Below are 25063 nucleotides of genomic sequence, written 5' to 3'. Positions count from 1 at the left end.
AATAAAATAAAATAAAATAAAATAAAATAAAATAAAATAAAATAAAATAAAAATCTGGGGATCTGTAGGCTAGCCAGCTTCACTTTGACTCTTGAGAAAATCATGAAACAGGTCTGCTCAGAGCTCATTTCTGGGCACATGCAGAAAAGTGTAGTGACTGGTATCAGCCAGAATGGCTTTACTAAGGGTAAATCATGCATGATTGCCTTATAATTTACGTTGACATTAGCAGAGCTGTTATGCTCTGGAGGACTAGACAATTAGATTCTGGTTAAGGGCAGTGGTTAATGAGTTGTACTTGTTTTGTACCTCGTACTACAAGTGGAGTGCTACAGCAGGTATATGCTAAGACCTCTATCTCTTCAAATGTTTTTGTCAAGAACATAATCCCACCCAGTTCCTGTGAGAATGGTACGGAGAAGATAGAACCAGACTCACCACAACAGTGCGTAGTAGTAGTATGAGAAGCAGTTGGCATAAGCTGAAACAAGAGACATTCAGACTGGATGTAACAGAAAGCTTTTTCATCCGGCGGACAACCAGGCAGGAGGACAAGGTGTCTAAAGAGTTTGCACAGTCACCAACCTTAGACAAAGCCTTGTGCAATCTGCTGTGATTTCAGGGCTCACCTGGCTTTGAGCAGAGCTTTGAAATAAAGGCCATCTCCCCCTAGTTTGATGAATTAGTTATCCCATGGTTCTATGGTGGTAATACATTTTAAAATTTAATATTGTTTATGCTCACAATGTGTTTATGAGATAAAGAATGATTGGTATGCCAATATTATGGATAAAGAACTCAGATGCAAATTGGCCAGTTAACTCAGTCAAAATGACTAAAAAAGCCTTTGTTGGACTACAAACTGAAAAAAAGTACTCCATATATTCTGACAATGTTCTGATTACTGGATAATTCTGCCTACTGCACATTGCTGGCAAAAAGAAAGAACAGGGAAAACCTGCAGTTTATTCAGTGCTGGCTTTCAGTCACGTGCCAAAATTTTCTTAGTCTGGTAGTCATCAAGACCGTTCTTTAATGGTAAGAGTTCTTGTGACATTTTCAAGACAAATTTAGCAGAACATTACTGCACCAGAAATAACTCTAATGATAAAGTTAACTTTGTGAGCCAGAGAACAGTCACATCCTCAGGGACTGATAACAGCTCCAGTAAGTGTAGCAACTGATTTTAGAGAATGGTTTCACTGCAGACTATTAAGCTATGGCATCAGACTAATGGGAAGAGACTTTCAAAAGAAATACATGAAAGAACTAGGAAATTTAAATTGAAAGTTTTGGGTTGTATTTTGTTTGGATTAGTATCATTTTGAAGTCCAGTAGTCACATCTGCACACTGTGATTTAATGAGTTTCAGTGAAGTTAGTGCTGTCATACAGGATGTTTAAAAGAATGTAAGTGAGATTCCTGTATCTATTTTTGTTAACTAAAAATAAATAAATTACAAAGTTCTCAACTGGATTAAATTAATGTCAGTGTCTGAGATGCCCAGCTGTGCAATCTGTCCAGACCTACACTTTCTATGGAGAAATTTTAAATGGAAATATTTTCCTTCTCTTCCTTTCATTCCTGTTGATGAACTTGAAGATAAACTACTCTGTAGGCATTCTGTCAGTGTAGTGTGTTAAAAACAAAACTGATGCAACCAGCACCAGAAACTACTGAAATAAAAAAAAATAAAAATAAAAAAAAATAAGTTAATAAAGTTAATAAACATTTTTCTTTCATTCCTGATTTATCTAAGACAGAACTACAGAAGTGAATCTTAACAGGATGGTGCAAATGTAAGGAACAGTTTTTTTGCCTCCTACGTTAACAAAGAAAATCAGGACAGCCAACTAATACAAGAGAAAATTGAGGGTGTTGATCTGAAACATTTCAGCAGGTCATTTAAACACATGTAATTCCCCTTGAGAGTCTGAATTTTCATGGCCATATTCTCGTAGTACATGTCTTTCATAGCTAGTTTTTCAAAGTTAAATTGATCTGATAAGGAGAATAATATCGCCCTGTGTAAGATAAGAATGTTTTCTAATTCAGGGCAAAGATTTGACAACTGTTGAGAATCAGTAAGAAGCATGAGAATAACTGTCAAAAGGAAGGGTTATCATGTATTTTATTGCAAAGAATAAGTGAAGTTCTAAGAAAAAAATTATGCAATATAGTATGACATGAAGAGAAATAGAAGAATAGAAAAGTATCTACCAAAGTCAGTCATGTAAGCCAAAAAAAAAAAAAAGCCTCCCTTCCCTTCCCTTCCCTTCCCTTCCCTTCCCTTCCCTTCCCTTCCCTTCCCTTCCCTTCCCTTCCCTTCCCTTCCCTTCCCTTCCCTTCCCTTCCCTTCCCTTCCCTTCCCTTCCCTTCCCTTCCCTTCCCTTCCCTTCCCTTCCCTTCCCTTCCCTTCCCTTCCCTTCCCTTCCCTTCCCTTCCCTTCCCTTCCCTTCCCTTCCCTTCCCTTCCCTTCCCTTCCCTTCCCTTCCCTTCCCTTCCCTTCCCTTCCCTTCCCTTCCCTTCCCTTCCCTTCCCTTCCCTTCCCCACTGCATCATTTTGGTGAACATTTTCTATATAAAACATGGTCAGTGACAATACTTGGAATTGACACTACCCAGTTCCCTAGACATATGGGGGGGAGGGGGGGCAGATGCTATTAGATTCAAGAGGAAAGCATAGCAAAGAATAAATTACTTCTGCAGAACTTTGTAATTAGTTTGCTGTCAGACGTCTTCTCTGTGCAGTTAGAATGTATGTGGGTGTAATCAAAATGATAGCATTAATAACAGTACCTCTCCTGATACACTTCAAGGAACAAACTGTTTCTGTTCAGTTAAAGTCAAAATGTCTTCTCATTATTCTCCTCATTAGAAACCTAGTCTGCTTAAAGATGCTTGACAACACTGCTTGCATTTTGCTAATATTGATATTTCTATAAGTGGTTTGATTCAACTTTATCATCATTGCAAATCTCTCTAGAAATATTGCATGGTAAATATCTGAATCTTTTTATAGTTGATATTGCATATATGTGCAACTTTTGGTTTTCCTTAACAAATAGATTTTAGGTTTGCATTTCTGCTTCAATTAAGTTTTGCTTCACAGTACAAATAACTTGCTGTTTCTGTCATTATTAACTAATTCCTCTGAAAATGATGCCATTTTTAGTTAGAGAACTTTCTGAGCATCTAATACTTTTACTGTAATATATATTTTGTTATTCTACAGCACCATGTTCTATGACACGTTGCCTCTTTGGATTCAATTACTTTATTTAAGCTATGCAATTTGGAAAAATTTTCAAGCTAATACTGTAGACATTAAAAAAATCTAAGAGGACACTTAGATTAAGTCAGGAAAGAGGAATTAAGAGGAATACTCAGGTGTATTTCATCTCTTCTTCTGATCTCCACATAAAGAAAAAAGAAAAAAAAAAGATGTCATGACAACAGGAGCCAGCAAACCCCAGTAAACAAGTAGAAGTGGAATATATTTATTCCTATTTCAGGAAAAATCTCCATAGAAAATTCAGAAATCTGTTCAGTTTGTCAACCCCTGGTTTTCTGGTATCTACAATCTAATCTTAGAATGCTTGATCCTATCTTCATTCTGCTGTTGTTGTGCACTTGAGTAATTTCATATGTGACTATTTCAACTGAAGCCCTTACAAACAGAAGCTTTGTTCATATACGTGACAGTCAGACATTAATAGATCATCATTCTTGCCTCATAGAATTGAAGAGAAGTGAGAAATAAGATAGAAAGAATTAGGGGGAGTTTTAAAGGAGTGGTGGCTTTCTTACCCAAGTACATTTGTACTTGGGTCATGTTTTAAATTGTTTTTACATAAAAGCTATATAGTAATATATATATAGTAATATAAAATATTAATAGAAATATACTTTAAAACAAAAACAAATAAAACATACTGAGCGTTTTTTTTCATAGTGTCATTCTAGAACAAGTGTCGTCGTCAAAAAGAAGTATTGAAATGTTGTTAGCAACACAATGAGATCTAACTATATTTTTAATTTCTGCATGTGTAGATATACAATGTTTCAGAAGTAATGAGGAAACCTTAGAATCTAGTACTTCAGTTAAATCAGTAACTTACGTATGGAATTGTTCTGGAAACAACTGTATCTGCAGCAGCCACTTACACATTTAAAAATGGATAAAGTTTTAGGTATCTCCATGCCCCACTTGCCTCTGATGTCTCTTTAGGCTGAGCGTGCACTTTCAGGTGACTCCTGTTGTATAGGTCTGTATGTAACAAGGAGAGAATTTTGTGGAGAGGATAATGAGACAAGAAATAATAGCAGGGTAGTCTTGGCAGAAGGAACCATAGGCTGGATTTTCCCAAGTGACCTTAAAGAGTCAGAGTATTTCCTCTCTAAAACATGAGATTGCAAAGACAGTCTTGGTTTATAATATATCTATATTGCATGCACATCTGTAATCTTTTGCTCTCATTTATTTTATAGATGAAGTTATGTATATTTTATTTAAGAAAATGTTAAAAAAATAGAGCATGATCTATAGCAAACATCTTTACATTACGTTAAGTCTATCTCTTCATGGTAATGGACAAAATGTGTTAAAAACCTTGTTTTTCTCACCTCAAACCTGAAGAAAAAGAATATTACTGTATGTAATATGCTGTAGCATTTTAACTTTTTTTTTTTTTTAATACTAATGTAGTTTTATCTATATTGGAATATAATGAGAAAAAAGCTAGGATCATATAAAAAATCATGAGCTATACAAAAACTATGTGCATTTTCTGATATGTTTAACATCACAATCATGTTGAAGCAAAAGAAGAGGGATATACATAAGAGGTACTACAAAGTCCTCAAATAGGTGACCTTTCTGAATCTACAGAAAAGAGCAACTTACCTGTGATAGTCTGAATTATGTCTGAATCTTCTTTCTTTTCCTCTGCTTGTATGGAAGATGTGACAGTTTTCAATAAATAATTATGATGCTACAGAAAAATGTCATTCATCAGATTATTTAAAAAAAAAAGTTATCATTACAGAAATGTTTATTGACTATGAAGTAATATATTTATTTAAGTTGTGAAAGACATCTCTATTACAAAGCATAGAAAAAAAGTGCTTTAATAATGCAAGCATTGTGCAGCAAAGAAAATTACCTACTGGGAAATTTTTGGCTTCACTCTGAAAACTGTAAACCTTCTGAGAAGATACCACCACATGGTACCATTACATAGGTTTATAAGGCTGTTTTTTCCTAATACGCAAGCAAAGCTTCTATTTAATAGAACACTGCTGGAACATTTTTCTTTTTAACAAAGGTACAAAAAGTGATCTTGCATTCTACTTTAGGTTATTTAGAAAATACTAGTGTAATAAATGACTAAATCCCAAATAGTATTACAATCAAAGTTTACAATTTATTAAATGAATAGAGGTAAGCAAACAGTGCTGGGTGCGCCAGGAGTCTCTGCTCCACCAAGACACACACAAGTTACATCAGGCAGCTGTTTTTTATACTGCTAGGCTAATACATATTCATTACTACTTCTAGAAAAGGCAGGGTTATTATAATTAATTCCCAGAATCCCAGAATCTGAACTCTCCCACTGGTGTATGTGTAGTCTCTTGTGGTCCCTCTGGGGTCTCTCATGTTGAAGGCTCATAGTCTTCCTTCCAGGCTTTTAACTTGTTCTTCTCCTTTGTCCATCTTGGCCACATATCAGAGACTTGCATAGTGTCCCATGCAATAGTCATAATAGTTAGCAGTTATTCTGAAACCCCTTTGTTCTCTTATCCCCTACTGACACGAATTGCTGGACCATTCCTTTGCAAGATACACGAACTATATACATTAACCACTCTGTTTTTCTTAACTTGTGGTTATACAAGGGTATGTAAGAAGGTCACATTTCATCATATCATGCGGCCCTAGCATTGTTCTATATTGACACAAATCAGATGAACACATTTCACACTAAGGTGAGCCAACAAAATATAAGGAGCTTATTGTGATCAAAATGCTTTGATGCCTCCACACATATTTTGTCCACCTACTTTAATGTTTGTTCACATTCTAAAAATTACATACCTGGATTAAATTCCTGAAGAAAAAAAAGATTTTTGAAGAGTTGGAATAGCCACTGACACTCATGAAGAATCCCTGAAGAAAAGCTAGCTGTCTTTGCCAAAGGATTGAGTAAAATAAATTGCACTAAGAATACATACGTTTATATGTACACACACATAGACACATACATGGACTCTTCTTGTTTACTGAGATGATTTAAAGGGAAGAAAACCTCTTCATATGTTATTGCTCAAAAGAGTAGAAATATGAACTTTCCAGAAAAACAAATACTATAACTCAGTTTACCTTTCAGTGGAAGCACCTTTGTCAGAACTAACAAAATATGTCTACTCTGTCAAAAATAATGTCTAAATATTCTATGGGCCTAATTGATCTACAAATAAAGTTTGGGGATTTTTATTTGTTTGTTTGTTTTTTATTGTTTGTTTGTGTTTGTTTGTTTGTTTGTTTTAAATCACACTACTTAGTGATGTGCAATTATTGTGGATGCACATCCCCAGCTGAACAAGATCACCACCTGGTTTTCCTATGAGTGCCCTTTTATTTTACACATGGGGGGAATTTTACTGCTTTCATCTACTAGTCTAGCTACTTATGTTTAACCCATTGAACCTAACAACTTAGAATGATACAATACTCTTCCATTTTTTTTATTTAAACCTATTACTAGTGAGATACTACAAAGACACAATTCCAGATGTTATATTGACCATGTCAGTTGGTAACTTTGATTTTACTCCCTTGACAAATTTCAGAAATTTTACACTGATATTAGTATTCTGGCAAGGCAATAAAAAGGCAATATGAACATCTGTAATTCTGTATCAAGATTTATAAATAACCACTATAATTTTGTTTTTCCGGTTTTATAATAGGCTGTCCTAATATGTGTAGCTACACACCTTATGAAAGAAGGATTTATTTTATTACTTTTTATTTTTTTTCATTACAAATACCATTCCTTCTAGAAATAACAGGGTAGGTGAATTGAATGGAATTCCTGTATTTCCCATATGGTTTACACACATTATGTTATAATTAGAAAGCATCCTTTAGAAAATTAGTGCTGTTCAGCTCGGAAGATCTTTTACTAATATTTTTCTTAGTAATTTTGTTTCTAGAATGTATAAAAGCTCTTCTATACCCTTTAATGAATTTAGCTTCCAACTTAAAAAAAAAAAAGTGATTAATAGATTAATAGTAACAAGAATAAGCTTCTAAATTATTTAACTGTAGAGGACCCAACAGAAAAAAAGCTCGTCACAGGCTTTAAAGACTGAAAAAATACATTTATATTTTTAACTTGTATTTCATTTTATTCTACTTTCAAATGTCCAACTGTTTATCCACAGAGATGTTAAGAGGCTGTATTCCAGGTATTCCCCTTGTTGGAAGTTATCCAACTTTCATTTACCAAAAGAAAGAAACCTTGGGGCCTTTAGAGATATCAAAGAGAACCAACAACAGGTCTCCAACATAGGTAAAACACAATATCAAAAATAAATATTGATATAACTTAGCCCTACAGACCGGTGAAGAAAGATCAAGGTGTACAATATGTGCAGACGTGCAAAAATCACCACACACATCCTAATGTGTGAAGCAAGAAACCATCAGTCTCAACCTCTTATTCTACTTCTTGAAGGACTTGGGATGCCAATACTAAACTGATGCTAAACACTGATCTGCCAAGTTGACTGAAGAAGTGGATAGGCTTAACACCAGAAAAATGGGTATCTACTAAAAAGTTTACATGTATTTCATTTTAAATGTATATAATAAGAAGTGCAAGCACAGCTTCCACCGCGGTAATAATAATTTGTTGATAGTCTGGTTAAGGCTTTATGTGACATATTCCCTTTGCTCATAACATTTTAAGTATTACAAACTGGTAGAAATTCAAGCAATTTTTCTTTAAATTGGATGCAACAAATAAATTAATGAATTGGTGTTCCTCAGGGACTGATGTCCCTCAGTCTGGATTGGGACTGGTACTATTTAACCCTGTTTTGCATTAGCACCAGGCTAAGAGGTGTGTTTGACACACTGGAGGGAAGGGTTGCTATCCAGACCTTGACAGACTCAAAAGGTGGGCCTCTGTGAACAACAAGGCCAAGTGCAAGGTCCTGCACCTGGGTTGGGGCAATCTCAGACATGAATACAGACTGAGCAATGAGAGGATAGAGAGCATCCCAGTGGAAAAGGACTTGGGGGTGCTGATATGAATAAAGTCCAAATGTCCTTGGCTATGTGTATGTGGGAGCTGAAAAATGTGAAAGGTAAGTAAGACTTGAGAAAAAGAGTTTTGTTCTATGCTTAAGAAACCATAATACCAAAATTTAGGAACAAGATCAATTGGATAAATGAACAGCAATCTAGGTTTTGCAGAAAAATGAAAGCAGCTATTTTGGCTATTTCAAATAAGTTTATATAAAATAAAAGAGATGAAAGTTAACAAAAGTAAATATATAGCAGAGCCAGAAATTCTAGAACATTCATAAATCAGGCAGAGTATTCTGTATCACTGAATTTTTAGGTGTGCTGAAGAGTACAGATAGATTTTCATTAAGTAACATTAAAAAGATAAAAGATGATTTGTGGTAGTAACAGGTCACTTTTCTGCTTTAAAAAGTAGTCTGTAAAAATAATAATTAAAAAAATAAATAAATAAGTTCCTGATACTGTAAATAAGCTATATTGTAGGTGAAAGTTTGAAAACTAGGATGGAAGGCATCCCCTTTGGGCTTTAATTATATAATCAATGTTGTGATATATTTGACAACAGAGATGAAATGACTTTTAATGTGGCATTTGCTAAATTGTCAGATATTGTTATTGAAAGAACTAGTTCAAAATCATTAACTCTTTTATCAGTAGGAGATTGCATTTTAATATTGGCTGTATAACCGCGGGTAGCCCTTTATCTCTTTCCCTTACCAATATAATCTCTTAAAATCACATTTTCAGTTCCATGTGAAATTTAGTATTGATTTTAAATAGTTCAAATTAATTAATTCATGTAAATTAGAAAATAATTATGTTAAAACATTCTTTTAAAAGTACATGCTTCTCATACTTATTTCATTAAAAGAATATAGGAAGTCACTTCTGCAAAAAGCAAAAAAAATTAAATTTGATTATTATGTTTATTTTAAGAGCTAAACATTATTTTAATTTCACTGCTGGGTTATATTGTGTAGCAAGTCATCATTAAGTAATGCAGGAATAGGTGCAACATGAATATGCTGCATGTCTGGACTCAAGATCATCAGCTAATAATAAAATCCTGTAATTTTCAGTGACAATATTCCGCGTTGTACCTTTGCCAAGATAATTTTAATAGTTACAATATAAGTACAGAAAAAAAATAATAAAAAAATACATTGCATATTATAGAGCACAGAATGTACCCTTATTACAAATTCAGACCTAGAAGATTGGATAGGTGAAGCACTTAAGTACAATGAGTGATATAGAGTATATGTAATATAGAAAAAGAATAAACCTAACCATTTTTTCTCAATAAGATTTTTTTTTAATTAAGATTTTTTTAACATAAATGGCTTCCCATCTGAATACACCCAAGCTCTTCTATAAATTTAGCAGCTGAAATTAAGTAAGTTAATAAAGATTTTTATTATTTTTTTATTATTATTTATAGGTACTTATTTGTCGTTTACATACATTTAATTTTGCTGTAGGACAAGAATGTGCCATGCCATGCCCATATTAAAATATTTTCTATCTATTCTTTGTATTGTATAATTATTGATTTGTTTATTTTTTTATTCTGTTACCAAGACCAGTGCAGGTTCCTTACAACTTTGCTATTTGTAAAGTAATACAAGGGCATTAAGATAGGCCTCTGTTTTTATCCACTTAATGAAAGGCTCTTTTCTGATTTATAAATGACAAAAAATCAGAGAGCTTGGGGAGAAAGCAATCATTTCAGTTAATCAATGAATGTAGATCAAACACTTGCATATTTATCCAAAACTTACCAGAATTATCTAAACCCCATTATTAAATTATCTAATTATAAATTATCTAATTATCTAAATGGGTGACAGAATCAGAAAAAAACTCACATGGTTCTACATTTTGGATTTGAGTTGCAAACAGTGTTGATAACACACCAATATTTTAGTTGTTTCTTCAGAGTCTCTTTAGAGACGAGATCTTTTCTGTTTCTTACACTGCCCAAGAAGGGGGACTCAGCCAGAACAGCTGACGCTAACTGGACAAAAGAATATCCCATAATATTGTGCTTAACAGTAAGAGCTGGGAGAAAAAAAGAGGAGGGAGGGTGGACATTTACAGTTATGTAGTCTGTCTTCCCAAGAAATTGTTAGCTGTGTTGAAGCCCGAGATTCCTGGAAATGGCTTGCTAAATAGATTCCTTATTTTGCTTTGCTTGGGCATGCAGCTTTTGCTTTACCTATTAAACAGTCTTTATTTCAACCCATGAGTTTTCTCCCTTTGCCCTCCCGATTCTCTACCTCACAATACTGTGGGGAGTCTCTTATTGAATTTATATTAACAGATTAAGTCACTAAATGCTTTTTCCAGGATCTTACATGTCAATTATAATTAACTTTTATTTCACTTCAGGTGCCATTTTACTTGTACTAGGGAATTTGACTCTACATGTATGCCAAACATGTAGTTACTTCTTACTTTACCTTTTATTTAACAAATGCAATGAGTAAAAAATATTTTAGATAATTATTTAGATTAGCAGAGCTAACTGTGTTCACAACTCTGCAGCAGGTAGTCAGACATTTTGTTTAAACTACTTTAGAACAGACCAGAACTACTATTGCTTAGCAACACTTACCACAAGGCTATTCTGATGTATTGTTATTGAAGAGAAGAACAGGGGAAAATGTCTGGATACTGAAATCTGGATTCTCAAACATGAATTTTAAGTCTTGCAATTACATATTTGCATGACACATCTAAAGAACTAAGAACTTTTAAGCACCTGAAAATAAAGATGGTATTTTGATAGGTACTCGAAGAAAGTCATAGCTTACGTACTTAGTAAAAACAGGTTTTTAAATCCACCAATTTGTATTTGATATACACAAATACTTATCTAATTTTCTCATTAAAATAAAGGGAAATAAAATGGTATTAGGAAGATATTAAATTAGTGAGAATATATTCAATCCAAATAATCTAATGTTATGGTATAGAAACATACTCCGCTGTTTTTAGAATATTTTCTTTTGCAAGCACAATTTATTAAACCTCTTATGAGAATGCTTTCTAAACTACCTCTTTAGCTACTGGCTTTGTTAAGGTCGTGTCTTTCCCTGTCCTCTCTCGGTCTCCTTGTTTCATGTTCACCAAATAACCATACTTAATCACATTATCCTTGCCTTTCAGTTCTTAATGTTTTGGCCCATGCCCTACCTGCCAGGCCATTCTGCATCATTAACTACTTCATTTTTTTTTTGTTTTTCAACAGCAGATCCTAGCCTTTATCACCCTCTCTCAAATCTATTTTGTTCCTCTTGTCCTCAAAGAACATCTACTATATATATAGTTGTGGTGGTTTTACCGTGCTGGGCAGCTAAACCCCACAACCGCTCTCTCACTCCCCCTCCTTTAGATGAGGAGGGGGAGAAGTAAAGCAAAGAACAACTCACGGGTTGAGATAAGGATAATTTAATTAAAGGGAAATAATTTTAATAATTAAATAAAGACTACCATGAACTAAACAATTTAACTAAGGGGAAATAAAAAGGGAAAGGGGAAAAGGGAAAATAAAAAGAAGGGAGGAAAACAAACAAACAAAATAAATGAAGGCTATATGGAAGTGCAGAGGAAAGAAATTACTCTCTACTTCCCACAAATGAGCGATGATTGACCACATCCTTGAAGCAAGGCCTCAACGCACGCAGCCAGTGTTCGAGAGGAGGACCGACGTCTTCCAAACGAGAGCCCACCCCTCCCCTCTTCTTCCTGTTTCCACCTTTTATTGCTGAGTGTGACACCACATGGTATGGAATATCTCTTTGGTTGGTTTAGGTCAGCTGCCCTGGTGATGTTTCTCTCCTCACTTTTTGCCCACCCCCTAGGAGGGTTAGAGAAAGGCCCAACGCTGTGCCACTGCTGCTCAGCAGTAGACACAACACAGGTGTGATAACACTGCTGTTCCAGCTACAAGTACAGAGTACGGCACTGTATGGGCTGCTGCCGGGAAAGTTAACATCCTAGCCAGACCCAGTACAATAGTAGATATATAGCATATATATATAATAATAGCATATAGATATGCATATTTATATGTACTTATTATATATATACATATATATATATAATAATATATATATATATATATTATAAATATATTTATTATTATTTTCAGCAAAGAGTCAGACTCCCTCTAAAATGAATCCTTAAAATAGTGTGACATACAGAATTTGGTTTATTTAACACAACCTTATAACATATCAAAAGAAAGAATTATTATTCCATGTAACATAGAAGAAAACATCACAGACTTGAAGTGTCAAGGTTTCATGATCCTCAGTGAAGAAGAAACACCAGCAGAATGGAAAAAACATGCATTATGAAACTGTATTTGCAAAGGAGAGGCCTTGCAGAGAGATCTTGACAAATATGAAGGCTGGGCAATCACCAGAAATGCAAAGTTTAACAAGAGCAAGTGCTGGATTCTGTACTTGGGATGGGGCAACCCCCAGTACAGACTGGGGGACAAAAGGCTGGAAAGCAGTCCCATAGAAAGAAAACCGGAGGTTTTGGTCAATGGTCAGTTGAGCATGAGTCAACAGTGTGCCTTGGCAGCTCAGAGGGCCAACTGTACCCTGGGGTGCATCAGGCACAGCATGGCTAGCTGATTGCGAGAAGGGTGTCCTACTCTGCTCTGCTCTGGTGCAGCCTCACCTCATTCAACGTCTGCATTTTGGGGAACCACAGTATAAGAAGGACATCAAACTATTAGAGAGTGGCCAAACAAAGACTACAAAGAGGACTAAGGGTCTAGAGGGGAATATGTATGAGGAGTGGATGAAGGCACTTGGATTGTTAGCTCAGAGCAGAAAAGACTGAGGGGAGGCCTCATGGCAGCCTGAAGCTTCCTCATGAGGGGAGTAGAGGGGCAGGTGCTGAGCTCTGCTCTCTGGGGACACGACAGGACCCAAGGGAATGGCATGGAGCTGTGACAGAGGCAGTTCAGGCTAAATGTCAGGAAAAGTTTCTTCACTGAGAGAGTGGTTGGGCACTTGGAACAGGCTCCCTGGGAAAGCGGTCATGGCAGGTTTGCTGGAAATCAAGAAGAGTTTGGACAATGGCCTCAGACTTGTGGTCTGACTTGGAGGGTGGTCCTGTGCGGAGCCAGGAGTTGGACTCAACAGTCCTTCTGGGTCTCTTCCAACTCAGGATATTCTATGATCCTATGAATCTCTGATTCTATGAGAACTGATGTGTTATATCACTTGTTCAAATGTTTAAGGATGTGTCCATTCCTTTAAGAAATAATACTAAAAGTGCAAACAAACTATTCCCCCGCTGAAAGAAAAGATAACATTCATAATAAAATACCGAGATTAAATTGCAGCTTTTCATTGATCACAATTACAGCTTTTCATTGATCACACAGGTGTAAAAGAAGCATATAGCAAGTGGAAACTATATGAAGTGGCTAAGGGGAAACAAAAATGCATCATGACCATATAGAAGGAAAATAAGAAAGACTAAGGCACATGTTAACATGAAGCTAATTAACATGCAGGACATGGATAAGAAAATATCAAAAAATAATCACACAAGGAATAACAGGAACTAAAAAGGAAAATGTTGTCTGTTGTTCAGTAGAGAGCAAAGGCTACGAGCTGATGACACCAGGAAGGGTAAATTAATTAACGTCTTGTTTGCACAAGTAGTTGATATAGTTAGCATTAGTATCATATATATAAGGCTCTCATCTTTCAATAGGTTAGAAAGAAAATGTATGTAGAAACAATCCACTGCAAAAAGTACAGAATGGAAAACAGGATGGGAAATGGTAGTTCTGCAGAATAAGATTGAAGATCTTTAAGCTTACAAGCCAGAAATGCAAGGAGGATTTATAATACATAATACATAAAAGATAGATATGTTAAAGAATTTAAAAATAAATAAATAAATAATCAAACATCGTGTCTCAACTGCAGGAATAATAAAAAAAAAATGTTTAAACTTTAAGAAAAGACTATTATAAAGTAAGGATGAATGAGTCGAATAGTTTGAGAAATCCATGGAATCACTGATCGTGGTGCCAGATGGCTTTATGAACAAGCAAGACATCCCTCTGCAAATAATGATATAAATATGGTGGATGCTGACCCAGGATAGACTATTGCAGGTTTGTAATTCTGTGTCTTTAATTTACTGTGATACAAAAGATGTGAGGAATTCTTCACTCATGCTCAATAACTACTTGAGATGCTGTGGTCAGTTTATAAGATTAATTCTTTCCCTGGCCTTGAAATTCATGTACATTAAAAGATTTATATACATATATATATATGTATATATATGTGTGTATATATATATACAGTATATATACAGTTTATCGTTTAGATTTTGTTATGCAGCACACTGTATATATATATACATATATATAATATGTATATTATATATATATTCTATGTAATATATATAATATATATTATATATTATATAGAATATATATATATATACATAATATATACATATATATTATATATGTGTATATATATATATACAGTGTGCTGCATAACAAAATCTAAATGATAAATGCATTTTGCTGCATCCACTTTTCCAGAAAAATGTTTTGTGCAGCATGTGTAACATCTTTGGTCTCTTCCTTCATGTGTCACAGGAATGAAAGTAAAAGCATTTGTACATTAATGAATAAATAAATAATTATGAACTGCTATTTTATCTAGTGATAGTGAAAAAACATTGTGAATGTCACAGAGGTAAGAAAACAGTGAAGATCCCTTATTGCAGAGGGATTGCAAGGAATTGCACAAGCTTTGTGTTTATCTTGTATCCAGGGAAGAATAAAATAGTGCTGTATCAGGGTCCCTTTTAATACACTAACATCCAAAGTTCTGGATCTTAGCTTTAACTTTAAGAAATGTTTTCTTTCCGAAAAGTTTTCTGAGTGAAAGCCCCAAGAGCAAAGCTTTCCTTTCCTCTTGCCTTCTTTGAAACAACTACATTTGATTCATGCTATTCTTAAATACAGAACTGAGCTGCACAACGTAACCAACCAAAATTATTTTAGAAAAGATTCTAGCATTGGGGATTATCTTCAAATGTGTTTTGCTTTTAGTAACTCATACATTTTACAAGACGCTATTGTTTGTGGAGTCTGTTTGCATACCAGAAGGACTAATATTCCTTAAAGCTATTCCATTTCCAGCTGGTATTTCTCTTTCTGAATCTTATTTTTACATGTATATTGTCACTATTGTACCTTAGGTGAAATTGCTATTCTATCATGATTATAGTCACTAGGTAAAATACGACTATACTGAGTATTTTTGATGAGGTCAAGGGGGAAGAATGAAGAGATGCATCCAAAGGAATGCAAAGTAACAATTTTAAATCAACCAACTTGGAAAGTTCTTTTTTTTTTTTTTTTTTTTTTTTACAGTCTGGAAAGAGTAAGCTCAAGGCACATATTTTTAATTTATAAAATTCATTGTGGCAGAGACACATTCAACATGACTTCTCTCCTGACACCAAGTAATCTCCAGGTGTTCAACTCCCTTCAAACTACAACTGTGAGTTTGCCTGAGTATGCTGTGTGCCCCAGGCTTGGAAATATCTGAGTGAATTTGGTATCCTATAGAGGTGAGCTAGCACATCAAGTTAACTGTAAGGTTTCAGTATTTAATTGTGCCTGACTTGTCTTTGCTTAGTCACTTCCCATGCCTACAGCCTTCTCTTCAGTCCTCCAAAGCTGACAGATATACCTATGTGTTTTTTCAGTCTGTATTTTAAGAAAGAGGGAAAAAAATAATAATAATAATAAAAAAATCAATACCTGTATTCTAATATTCTTAAAAGGCAAGAATTGGAAATGCTACAGAAATTATGTAGCACATTTTCTGCCTACAGATAAGAGAATTGTATAAACAGCTTCCCATCACATAGAGGTACCTCTTATGCAGTGAGACTACACCGATGTACAACAGAGTTGATCAGTTGCCCTTTTTCAATGAATGAATATAAGGGAAGTACTGCACAGAAGGCTTAGTGGTTCAGTGCTTTCACTGCTGACACAACAGAGGAAAAGAAAAGAAAAAAAAAAGAAAGAAAGAAAAAGGTGCTCTGGTCTTGACACAACAGAAATGAACATCCAGATTGAAGCTCTGTTAAGTGCTAAATAAAAATAACGTACTACATATTCCTTCACAGGAAAATAACCTGGGTGTTCATCTGTAGTCTAATGATTTGGTTTTTGAGGAAGTGAGAACCCTCAAATACAACTCTGTTCAGCTGGGCAGCACATCAGAGTGATATGGCTAAAGCATGTCAACATCTTTAAAGAGCAGCAGGCAATTGATATGGTGAGCATCACGTATCTGACTGCTTTTGGTTTTTGAACTGATGAGGTGTCACTCACATTAGCAGTTGACTGCTAACCAGGACTCCAGAATTAGGTCTAGAAGGAACTATACCATTTTGCCATGCTCCCAAGTTCATTTAAAAAATGGCCACAGACACCACCAATAAGAAATAAAAGAGACACAACTGAAGACTAATATTTGGTTGCATAGTGACACTGAGATTCTGAGACTCTGAAACAACTCCTAAAAGTTGCTTAAATCTTTGATGAATGCCCAATTTCACTTTCTGACCTCCTTGCTAGGATATTTTTTAACCCTAATACTAGTTAAAGGTACAATAACTACCCAAAATATATAAATAAATAAAATTCAGATTTACCATGCTTAAATGCAGTAAAAACTATCATTTGGTAGTTTTGCATTAACATATTCCAGATTTGGCACAATTGTCTACTATAGACTTGAACCAGTGCCTAAATTAAACTAACTGGACACTTGCTGCAACCACAGTGGACTACTGTGGGCAATTTTGGTTGAGTTCCCAAGGATATGATTACTTCATCACTTAGACTGAGGGCTAAATGTGCTCTGAAGATTTTACTTAGTAAATTTACTGACCAAATGTACTCTAAATCTTAAGCCCGAACACCATTTGCATTTCAGCCTGATTCAGGGAACTTCATTCAAGTTATAAATGTGAAATATAACTTAGAAGAATTTCATAAGTAGTAATTTATTTTCCCTCCCTTCTATGTTTTCTTTCTCCATCACCCAGAATATGGCTGTTGTTTTTATTCCCTTGCTTCTTCTTTGTGCCCTATTCTTACCAAATTCCATCTAAAAACATTGATAACAGAATTTGCTGCCATCTAGGCAGACATAGATTTCTAATGCTCTGCTACTTCTTTGCTACTCGACCCAGTGTGTCACTCTGTTAGAAACTTTAAAAAGAAAAAAAAAAAAAAAAGTAAAGAGTATGTTTGTGTTCCCGCTGGTTCCCACTGCAAGCCCTTCCCTATACTATCGACCACAAAAGAATGATAGCACTCATTATTGACAAGAAGAAGATGAGTTGATAACACATAGCATCTGGCTGACAGATGAAGAAATTCATAAAGGTGTGTAAGGATGAATGTGAACAGCAGTAGTGTATGCAGAACTGGGATTCCCTACAGCATCATCTTACTCTATGGATATTTTCAGAGGAAGTAAGCAAGTAATGCCTTGCTATCCTGACTTTTTTATGTCACATTAAAAACATCCACAATAAGGAGGTATGGAAGGAAAACAAAGGGATGATAAAAGATTGAGTAGGTATCACTGCCTTATGTCTTCTGTCTTAGGAGATGTCCTTAAAATGCAGCTCACAGTACACTTCAGGTTTACACATTTCTTTTACTTTGTAAATGGTGGCAAGTGTGAAGATTGCTCTCTCTATATAGCCACTTTATTTTTGGTCCCTCATATGTAGTTAATTGAATATCAAATGTATCGGTTTTCTTTGGTTTTGGAGGAAAAACTCCATACCATTTTTATAATTCAATTTTATCCCCTTCTTTTGCAGTTGCCTCAGTAACTCATCATTTCTGGTTTCTTTCCCTTTCTGTGTATCTGTTATGATATGATATGATATGTTACCAACTTTTCTTTTTGTCATTTGTGCTTTATTTATCAATGTCTTCAAATTTATAAAATTCTGTCTCTTGAGCTGTTATCTGTGTAATGTTTACTGTCCAGTTTTAATAGGAATGGAAATAGTGGCTTTCCTAGAAGGTCTAACTAAAGAACTACAAATGATAAAATATCACTCACAATCTTTTGATTAATGATACATTAACAAAAACTAGCTGTTAATAGTTTAATACACTAAAAATTGAAACGATGTGAGGGGATTTAAAAAGGTGTGGTTAAAGAATTTAACACTTTTTCCTCTCAATTCCGAGAACGTTCTACTGTGGCTGCCCAGGACTTGCTGAACCAGGGAATGGTATGCCCAGAGAATAGCATGTGGGTTGTTCAGAAGTGCACACTGTATGTAAATTATCTGAATTTCTACCACAGAGAACAGAACCAGGAGCCCTCTGCTCCTTCGAGTACATCTCACACATTAAAAGCATATAGCCGAGCAGACATACCTCTGAGAGTAGGACATCAAAAATTTCCTACTATCCCTATAGTAGGCTTGCAAGTCGTAAACTGGTTAACTATGGTCTAACAGCAGTCTGTGCTTGTTACTTTCCATCCTGTGATTGCTACCCATTCCTGTAACACTGATGAGCCCCCTTGATACTGACATTGATATATCTGTGCAATTTCTTAGGTTAGATAGATCTGCTTCTTGACACAGAAATTCTGTGTGATCATGTGCCTGAAGAAATAGCATATTCCACTACTTCAAGCCAGCTTTTCTGGCCAAGAAATTCCACTACTGTTGCTACCAGAAACAATGGGAGTTCACATCTCAGGAAACTCGCCATATAAACTTTTGCTTACAGAGCAGGAAGGAGCATGCCGAATTTGTTAATATTCACCTTGACTAGCATCCAGAGGTTCTGCAGCAACCAAAGCCTCTCACACTTCATTCCCAATTCCTTCACACTGCTATGACCATTGTTAATTGATCAGTGCATTTTTACAGGAACTCATGACAGCAGGCCCAAATGACTTGTGAATTTGGAATTTCAGAGGACAGGGAAGTATCAAGTACAAATTCACTCCTAGAAAGCTTCCACCTCAAATGTGCACACAACCACACCAGAAAAATAGGACTCCAAACTGGACACCTTTGATAAAGGATATGGGTGTAACAGAAATAGGAAAATAGGGAAATGTCTGGTTTTGAGATTTTTTTCAGGTGAATTTGGGAACATAAAACTGTTGGAATAGATAAGCTTTGTTTAGGGTCACTGTTAATCCCTGTTTGGTAATCAGTTGTGTTTGAAGTAGAGTTGTTTGAATTAAAATGTATCACAGAATCACAGAATCATCTAGGTTGGAAGAGACCTCCAAGATCACCAAGTCCAACCTCTGACCTAATGGTAACAAGTCCTCCACTAAAACATATCACTAAGCTCAACATCTAAATGTCTTTTAAAGACCTCCAGGGATGGTGACTCAACCACTTCCCTGAGCAGCTTATTCCAATGCCTAACAACCCTTCGGTAAAGAAGTTCTTTCTAATATCCACCCTAAACATCCCCTGGCACAACTTTAGCCCATTCCCCCTCGTCCTGTCACTAGGCACATGGGAGAATAGACTAACTACAGCCTCCTTTAAGGTATTCATTCCTAGCCTTCTCTGACCCTTAAAGAGCCTGAGTTCTGGAGAAAATTTTGTGAAAGTATCATTCTTTTTTAGTGCATCTTAAACTTTTATTAGTAGGGAGGCACTCATGACAACTTTATGAAAGCAAAGTAATTCTTGTGTTATAACAACTAGGTATGCATCTATGCTTTCTGCAGTGCCAGCATTAGTTGAAGGGATGAAAGACTTGAGATGTGCAATGTTTTTCCCCAGAAAAGCATGCACAAATGTAAAAAGGCAAAAAACAAGATGTATTTAACCAATTAGGTTATCTAAAAAGCATTATTGACCGTAACTACAACTCCTCCTCTATACACACTCTGGTTTTAAATCACAACTTTTTTTACAAATAATTTTGAGATAGGTGTATATCAAATAAGGTTGCATTTAGCTCTATATGCATACCAGCAGCAGGAAATTATTTAGGTTAACTGACCTAATAATTATTTGCAAAAATTTTACTCATTAATTTGGAATACAAAGTCCCTGAAGTGATCTGCTGGGGTTTAAGCCAAGTATAGACTCATTAGCATTTGTCATGACTCTCAAAAAATGAAGGCAATAGGTAAAAAAAAAAAAAGTTTAAAAATAAAAAAGTTTTTCAGCCATGTGTTGGTCTTCTTCTGTCAAATTATTAATAATTCTCTGCATTCTCCTTCCTTTCATCCCTGTCTGTCTCTTCAATAAATCTCTAAATCTGGTAACTGGCGATTATTTCCATGGGAAGTCTAGTGATGACAGAAATTTGTTACAAAATCACCTAGGGCTCCTGCACTACCAGAAAAATTAACAGTATGTAATTATTATTATTTCCAGCAGAATTGCTGAAAAAAAATTGTAAATTTTCTGCCAAAAATTTGATTATTTCCCATGCATATGCAACTGCCGTTGTTATAGATGTCTTCATATTGTAGCTTTAGAGATAAAAGAAAAACAGAAGGTGCTGGCTTTTAATTTTTTTTATTATATACAAAAGACAGGAAGAAAACCCTGATACAATAGCAGTGTGATACTCCTGACAATGATGGAGGACACTAAATTGGTCTCTTTGATAAGCAATATTTGGATATTCTCATATATTCTCTTTCATGTATCTGTAAGGAACATCTTTCAAGTGATACAATGCATATACACAATACATTCATAGAAACCATAATATGCTTAATACAACTTAAAACTCATAGAACATCCGGCATTACAGTGGAAATTGTTTCTAAGAGAGTGGAAACAAGCAAACAAACAAAAACTTATTTATCTGAAAAGAGAACATTTGTGTAGAATATTCACCTACCAGCTGTTCTGGTGGTGAAACGATGGAGTGGTATGGAGTAGATAAAATTAATAAATATATTGGTAGAAATGTAAAAAAAAAAAAAAAAAAAAAAAAAAAAAAAAAGACTAGAAAGAGCTACAACAAAATCAAAGGTTTATTTTAATAATATTGTTTATGTTAAGAGTGGTATTTCAGATTTTTATTTTGCTTTGTTTGTTTTGTCAATTTGAAGCAATTATGTGCCTGTTGAGATGTAGCTGTCTTATTTGTTTAAGCTAACTAGATGTCATTAGACAATGTCAGACAGGAATGATGATGCTTCAGTTCTGACACTGTAGCAAAAGAGATTATCATCTGTATCTAAGTAATAGTTGTACATCTTTTTATTTTAAAATTTTGATTTTTTGTAACTGATTCTTCACAACAAACAAACAAATAAATAAATAAATAGAGTTGCTTGAAAAGCTGCAGACTTATCACCAGATACAGCATTTTCATTAACCAAAAAAGTTACACAGTTTGATAGACAGTTTATCAAGTGGCATGACACCTAGAAACACATAGAAAAGCTAAAGTTCCACATAATTTATTTTCTAAAATTGCTTGGTCCACCCAGCTACTTTTTAAGTCCTTTCTTTCTTTCTTTCTTTCTTTCTTTCTTTCTTTCTTTCTTTCTTTCTTTCTTTCTTTCTTTCTTTCTTTCTTTCTTTCTTTCTTTCTTTCTTTCTTTCTTTCTTTCTTTCTTTCTTTCTTTCTTTCTTTCTTTCTTTCTTTCTTTCTTTCTTTCTTTCTTTCTTTCTTTCTTTCTTTCTTTTTCTTCCTTCCTTCCTTCCTTCCTTCCTTCCTTCCTTCCTTCCTTCCTTCCTTCCTTCCTTCCTTCCTTCCTTCCTTCCTTCCTTCCTTCCTTCCTTCCTTCCTTCCTTCCTTCCTTCTCTTCCTTTTTAAAATATTTTTTCCAGATTTGATTCATGAATAAAGACGCACTGATATAATAGAGAATTCAGTCACTACACTATCATTTAAACCTATATTTGTGAAAATTATTTTGTTAGCCTTTTACAAATTTCCTAAATAGTCTCACATCTAACCAGCATTAGGTGCCTTTTCTATTTGTCTTTCTATTTTATTTCTATTTGTCTAGGGTCTTAAAGCAACTATACTAATGCAGGCAGACCTGCATTAAAGATATCTGGCACTGGATAGACTATCTACAAAACCTGACACAAAACCTGACACAGTTCTATGACAGAATATCTACTGTTTCTTCAATAGATTCTAACTTCTGCGTTGAAGGAATGTATTTTCATTTTAATATAAACCATCATCTCCATTTTAAATTATTAAACAAAAATAGTAATTAATTCAAGTTTAGATTTATGTCATTACTGCTGAAAAGTTTGTGAAGAATCAGAGAAAATTTAATAATGAAATGCTTTGAATCCGGTGAAAAATTCTTAGTGAAATGGTTTTTGAAAATGGAAATGCTTCACCTGAATCTAAGATGTATGAGTCATCGTTGCTCCAACAGTAGGAAGATGTAAGAATCAGAAATTCTTAAGGCTTGAATAAATTTTGATTAATGATATTGATCTTTTCCGGTTCTGATATTTAAGAACATTTCAGTAGAAAACACTTCAGTTTACACAGAAGGGTTTATATCAGTTTATTTTTAGTTTACTAGAAGAGCAAAGGTCTCCAAACATTAAAGTAGTAGATAATAAAAAAGTGCATTCTGCAGCCACAATAATGTTCAGAAATAGTAGTCATTTTGGATTCATAGTCTCTGTGTTCCAAGTGTATGAAATATTAATATTATGTAGCAGAATAGTATTCACCTGAGTGGTATATAATCAGCTTTACTTTCTGCCATAAACTTTGTATGAAATCACAATGCTGCTTCTTAAAATAAACAAATAAATAAATGAAAGTAAAAGAATATATAAGCACGCTGCAACTTTTCCATAACTATGGAGAAAAACGGGTTTTGTACAAAGGTCAGAAAGCTTAGAGGCCTCTCTGAGACTTGACTGCAGAAAGTGCATCAGCACCTGGGGACACATCAGCACCTAAGCATTGATACTTGTATTCATATAGCTCATGAGCATCTCACATAGCAAGGAGTTAGTCAGTTTTCAGAAAAATGCTGCAGATTTAAATTTTCAACATTGTTGCTATGAAAGGGATATCATTTTGTTATACTTTTGAGTTTGAGCCTCTACTTTCTGCAGAGATGTCTCAAAATGTCCACTGCCCTGCCTAGAGCCTGCTAACCCTTCCTTCTTTGGCATCCTAAGCAAATATGGCTTGGTTGCCACCTATCTGCCAACAGACCCTCTGTCATCATTTTATTGTCCACCTCTCATCACTCCAGAAGCATTAAGAAAAGAACATTTTTTAACTGAAAGAAACATGCAGCATGTGCTACAACATCATGAAATGTGCAGTGGAAAACAGTTCTAAGCAGAACCTTTTACAATGTACTACAACGTAAATACCAGTTCTTGTGCTATCCCACTGAAGATGAGAGAAGCCTTCTTTAATAGAAGAAAACAGCATGTGTCATGGGATTGCATCCAAGAAGTATGGCAGTCCACCCTTTCCAATTTTCTCTGAAAATTATATTTCCAAATCCTTTATGAAAAAGTTGTGTACAATTTTTTTTTCTCTCATCCAACAGTCCATCTTGTCTAGGAGCAGTATGGTGAACTGCAAGTATCCCACTGACATTGAAAAATACACCAGAGTGGCCACAGTAGAATACATGTAATACAAAGTAAAAATAAATTATGTTGGGACATTTACGGAATGTGTGGAAGTTGTCAGTTTTCCATTTTGATCCTCCCTTCCCCCCCCCTCCCCCCCCCCCAGTAATATCAGAATGGGATAATGGGATAGCATCTGGGCAGAAGTTTGTTATCAAAGACATCCAGGGACCTGAGATTTTAAGCACTAAATATTAAAATAGTAAATTAGGGAAGAAGGGGAGATTAGTTTATGGAGGGATTACTCAGAGCAACCACCAGAAAACAGGAATAAACAATCCAAAATGCAACTAAGCCACTCTAGATCAAACTTAGCTACACAGTTATTCACAAATAAATGTCATCTGGAAAAGGTATTTTATGCTGCCTTTTGCTCAGAGCAATAAATTGCAAAACAATTTATTTAGCTAGTCAACCTGCAGCAAGCTTTTTTTTTTCCTTTTTTTTTTCCTTTTTTTTTTTTTTTCCATATCTCTACTGTCTAATCTTCTAAAGGATGATTGTGATTATGATTAATAATATTAGTTTTGGGATGCATCTGGTTTGTTCTGGATTACGCCTAAAGGTGATATATAAATTTGCAAATTAATCTTTGTGACTCAATACCTCCTTTATCATTTTCCATGCATCTTTTGCCTATCATAAATTGCTAACACTGATCTTTTCCTTAATCCCTTTCAAACACTATTTCATTTGTCTATAAAAATGAGACCTAACTGCTATACTGGAAAAGGACTAACATGAGAGTTATCCCCACTGAACTCAAAAAATTGGACTACATGGAAAAGGACAAGTAGAGTTTTTTCTGCCTTCTTCCTATATCTTCTTGCAAATGCAATGAAATTCCTCTCTCTTAAAAATTAGCATAGTATATATAGTGCAAAACTGGGTCCCACTTTCGCAGATCATACCTTCCGCCTAAATAAGCCTCTATGAGCCTGATTTATGAAACCTCTCTTCATAGAGAGGTTTATTTGAATATGCGAGTACAAGCTTTTAAGTTTTATAGGCACTATAACACCCACCCAAATTCGTGAAATGCAGAGAAAAATT

The sequence above is a fragment of the Anas platyrhynchos genome, chromosome 2 (assembly GCF_047663525.1).
Source record: "Anas platyrhynchos isolate ZD024472 breed Pekin duck chromosome 2, IASCAAS_PekinDuck_T2T, whole genome shotgun sequence".
NCBI lineage: Eukaryota > Metazoa > Chordata > Aves > Anseriformes > Anatidae > Anas > Anas platyrhynchos.
This window is presented reverse-complemented; position numbering follows the sequence as displayed.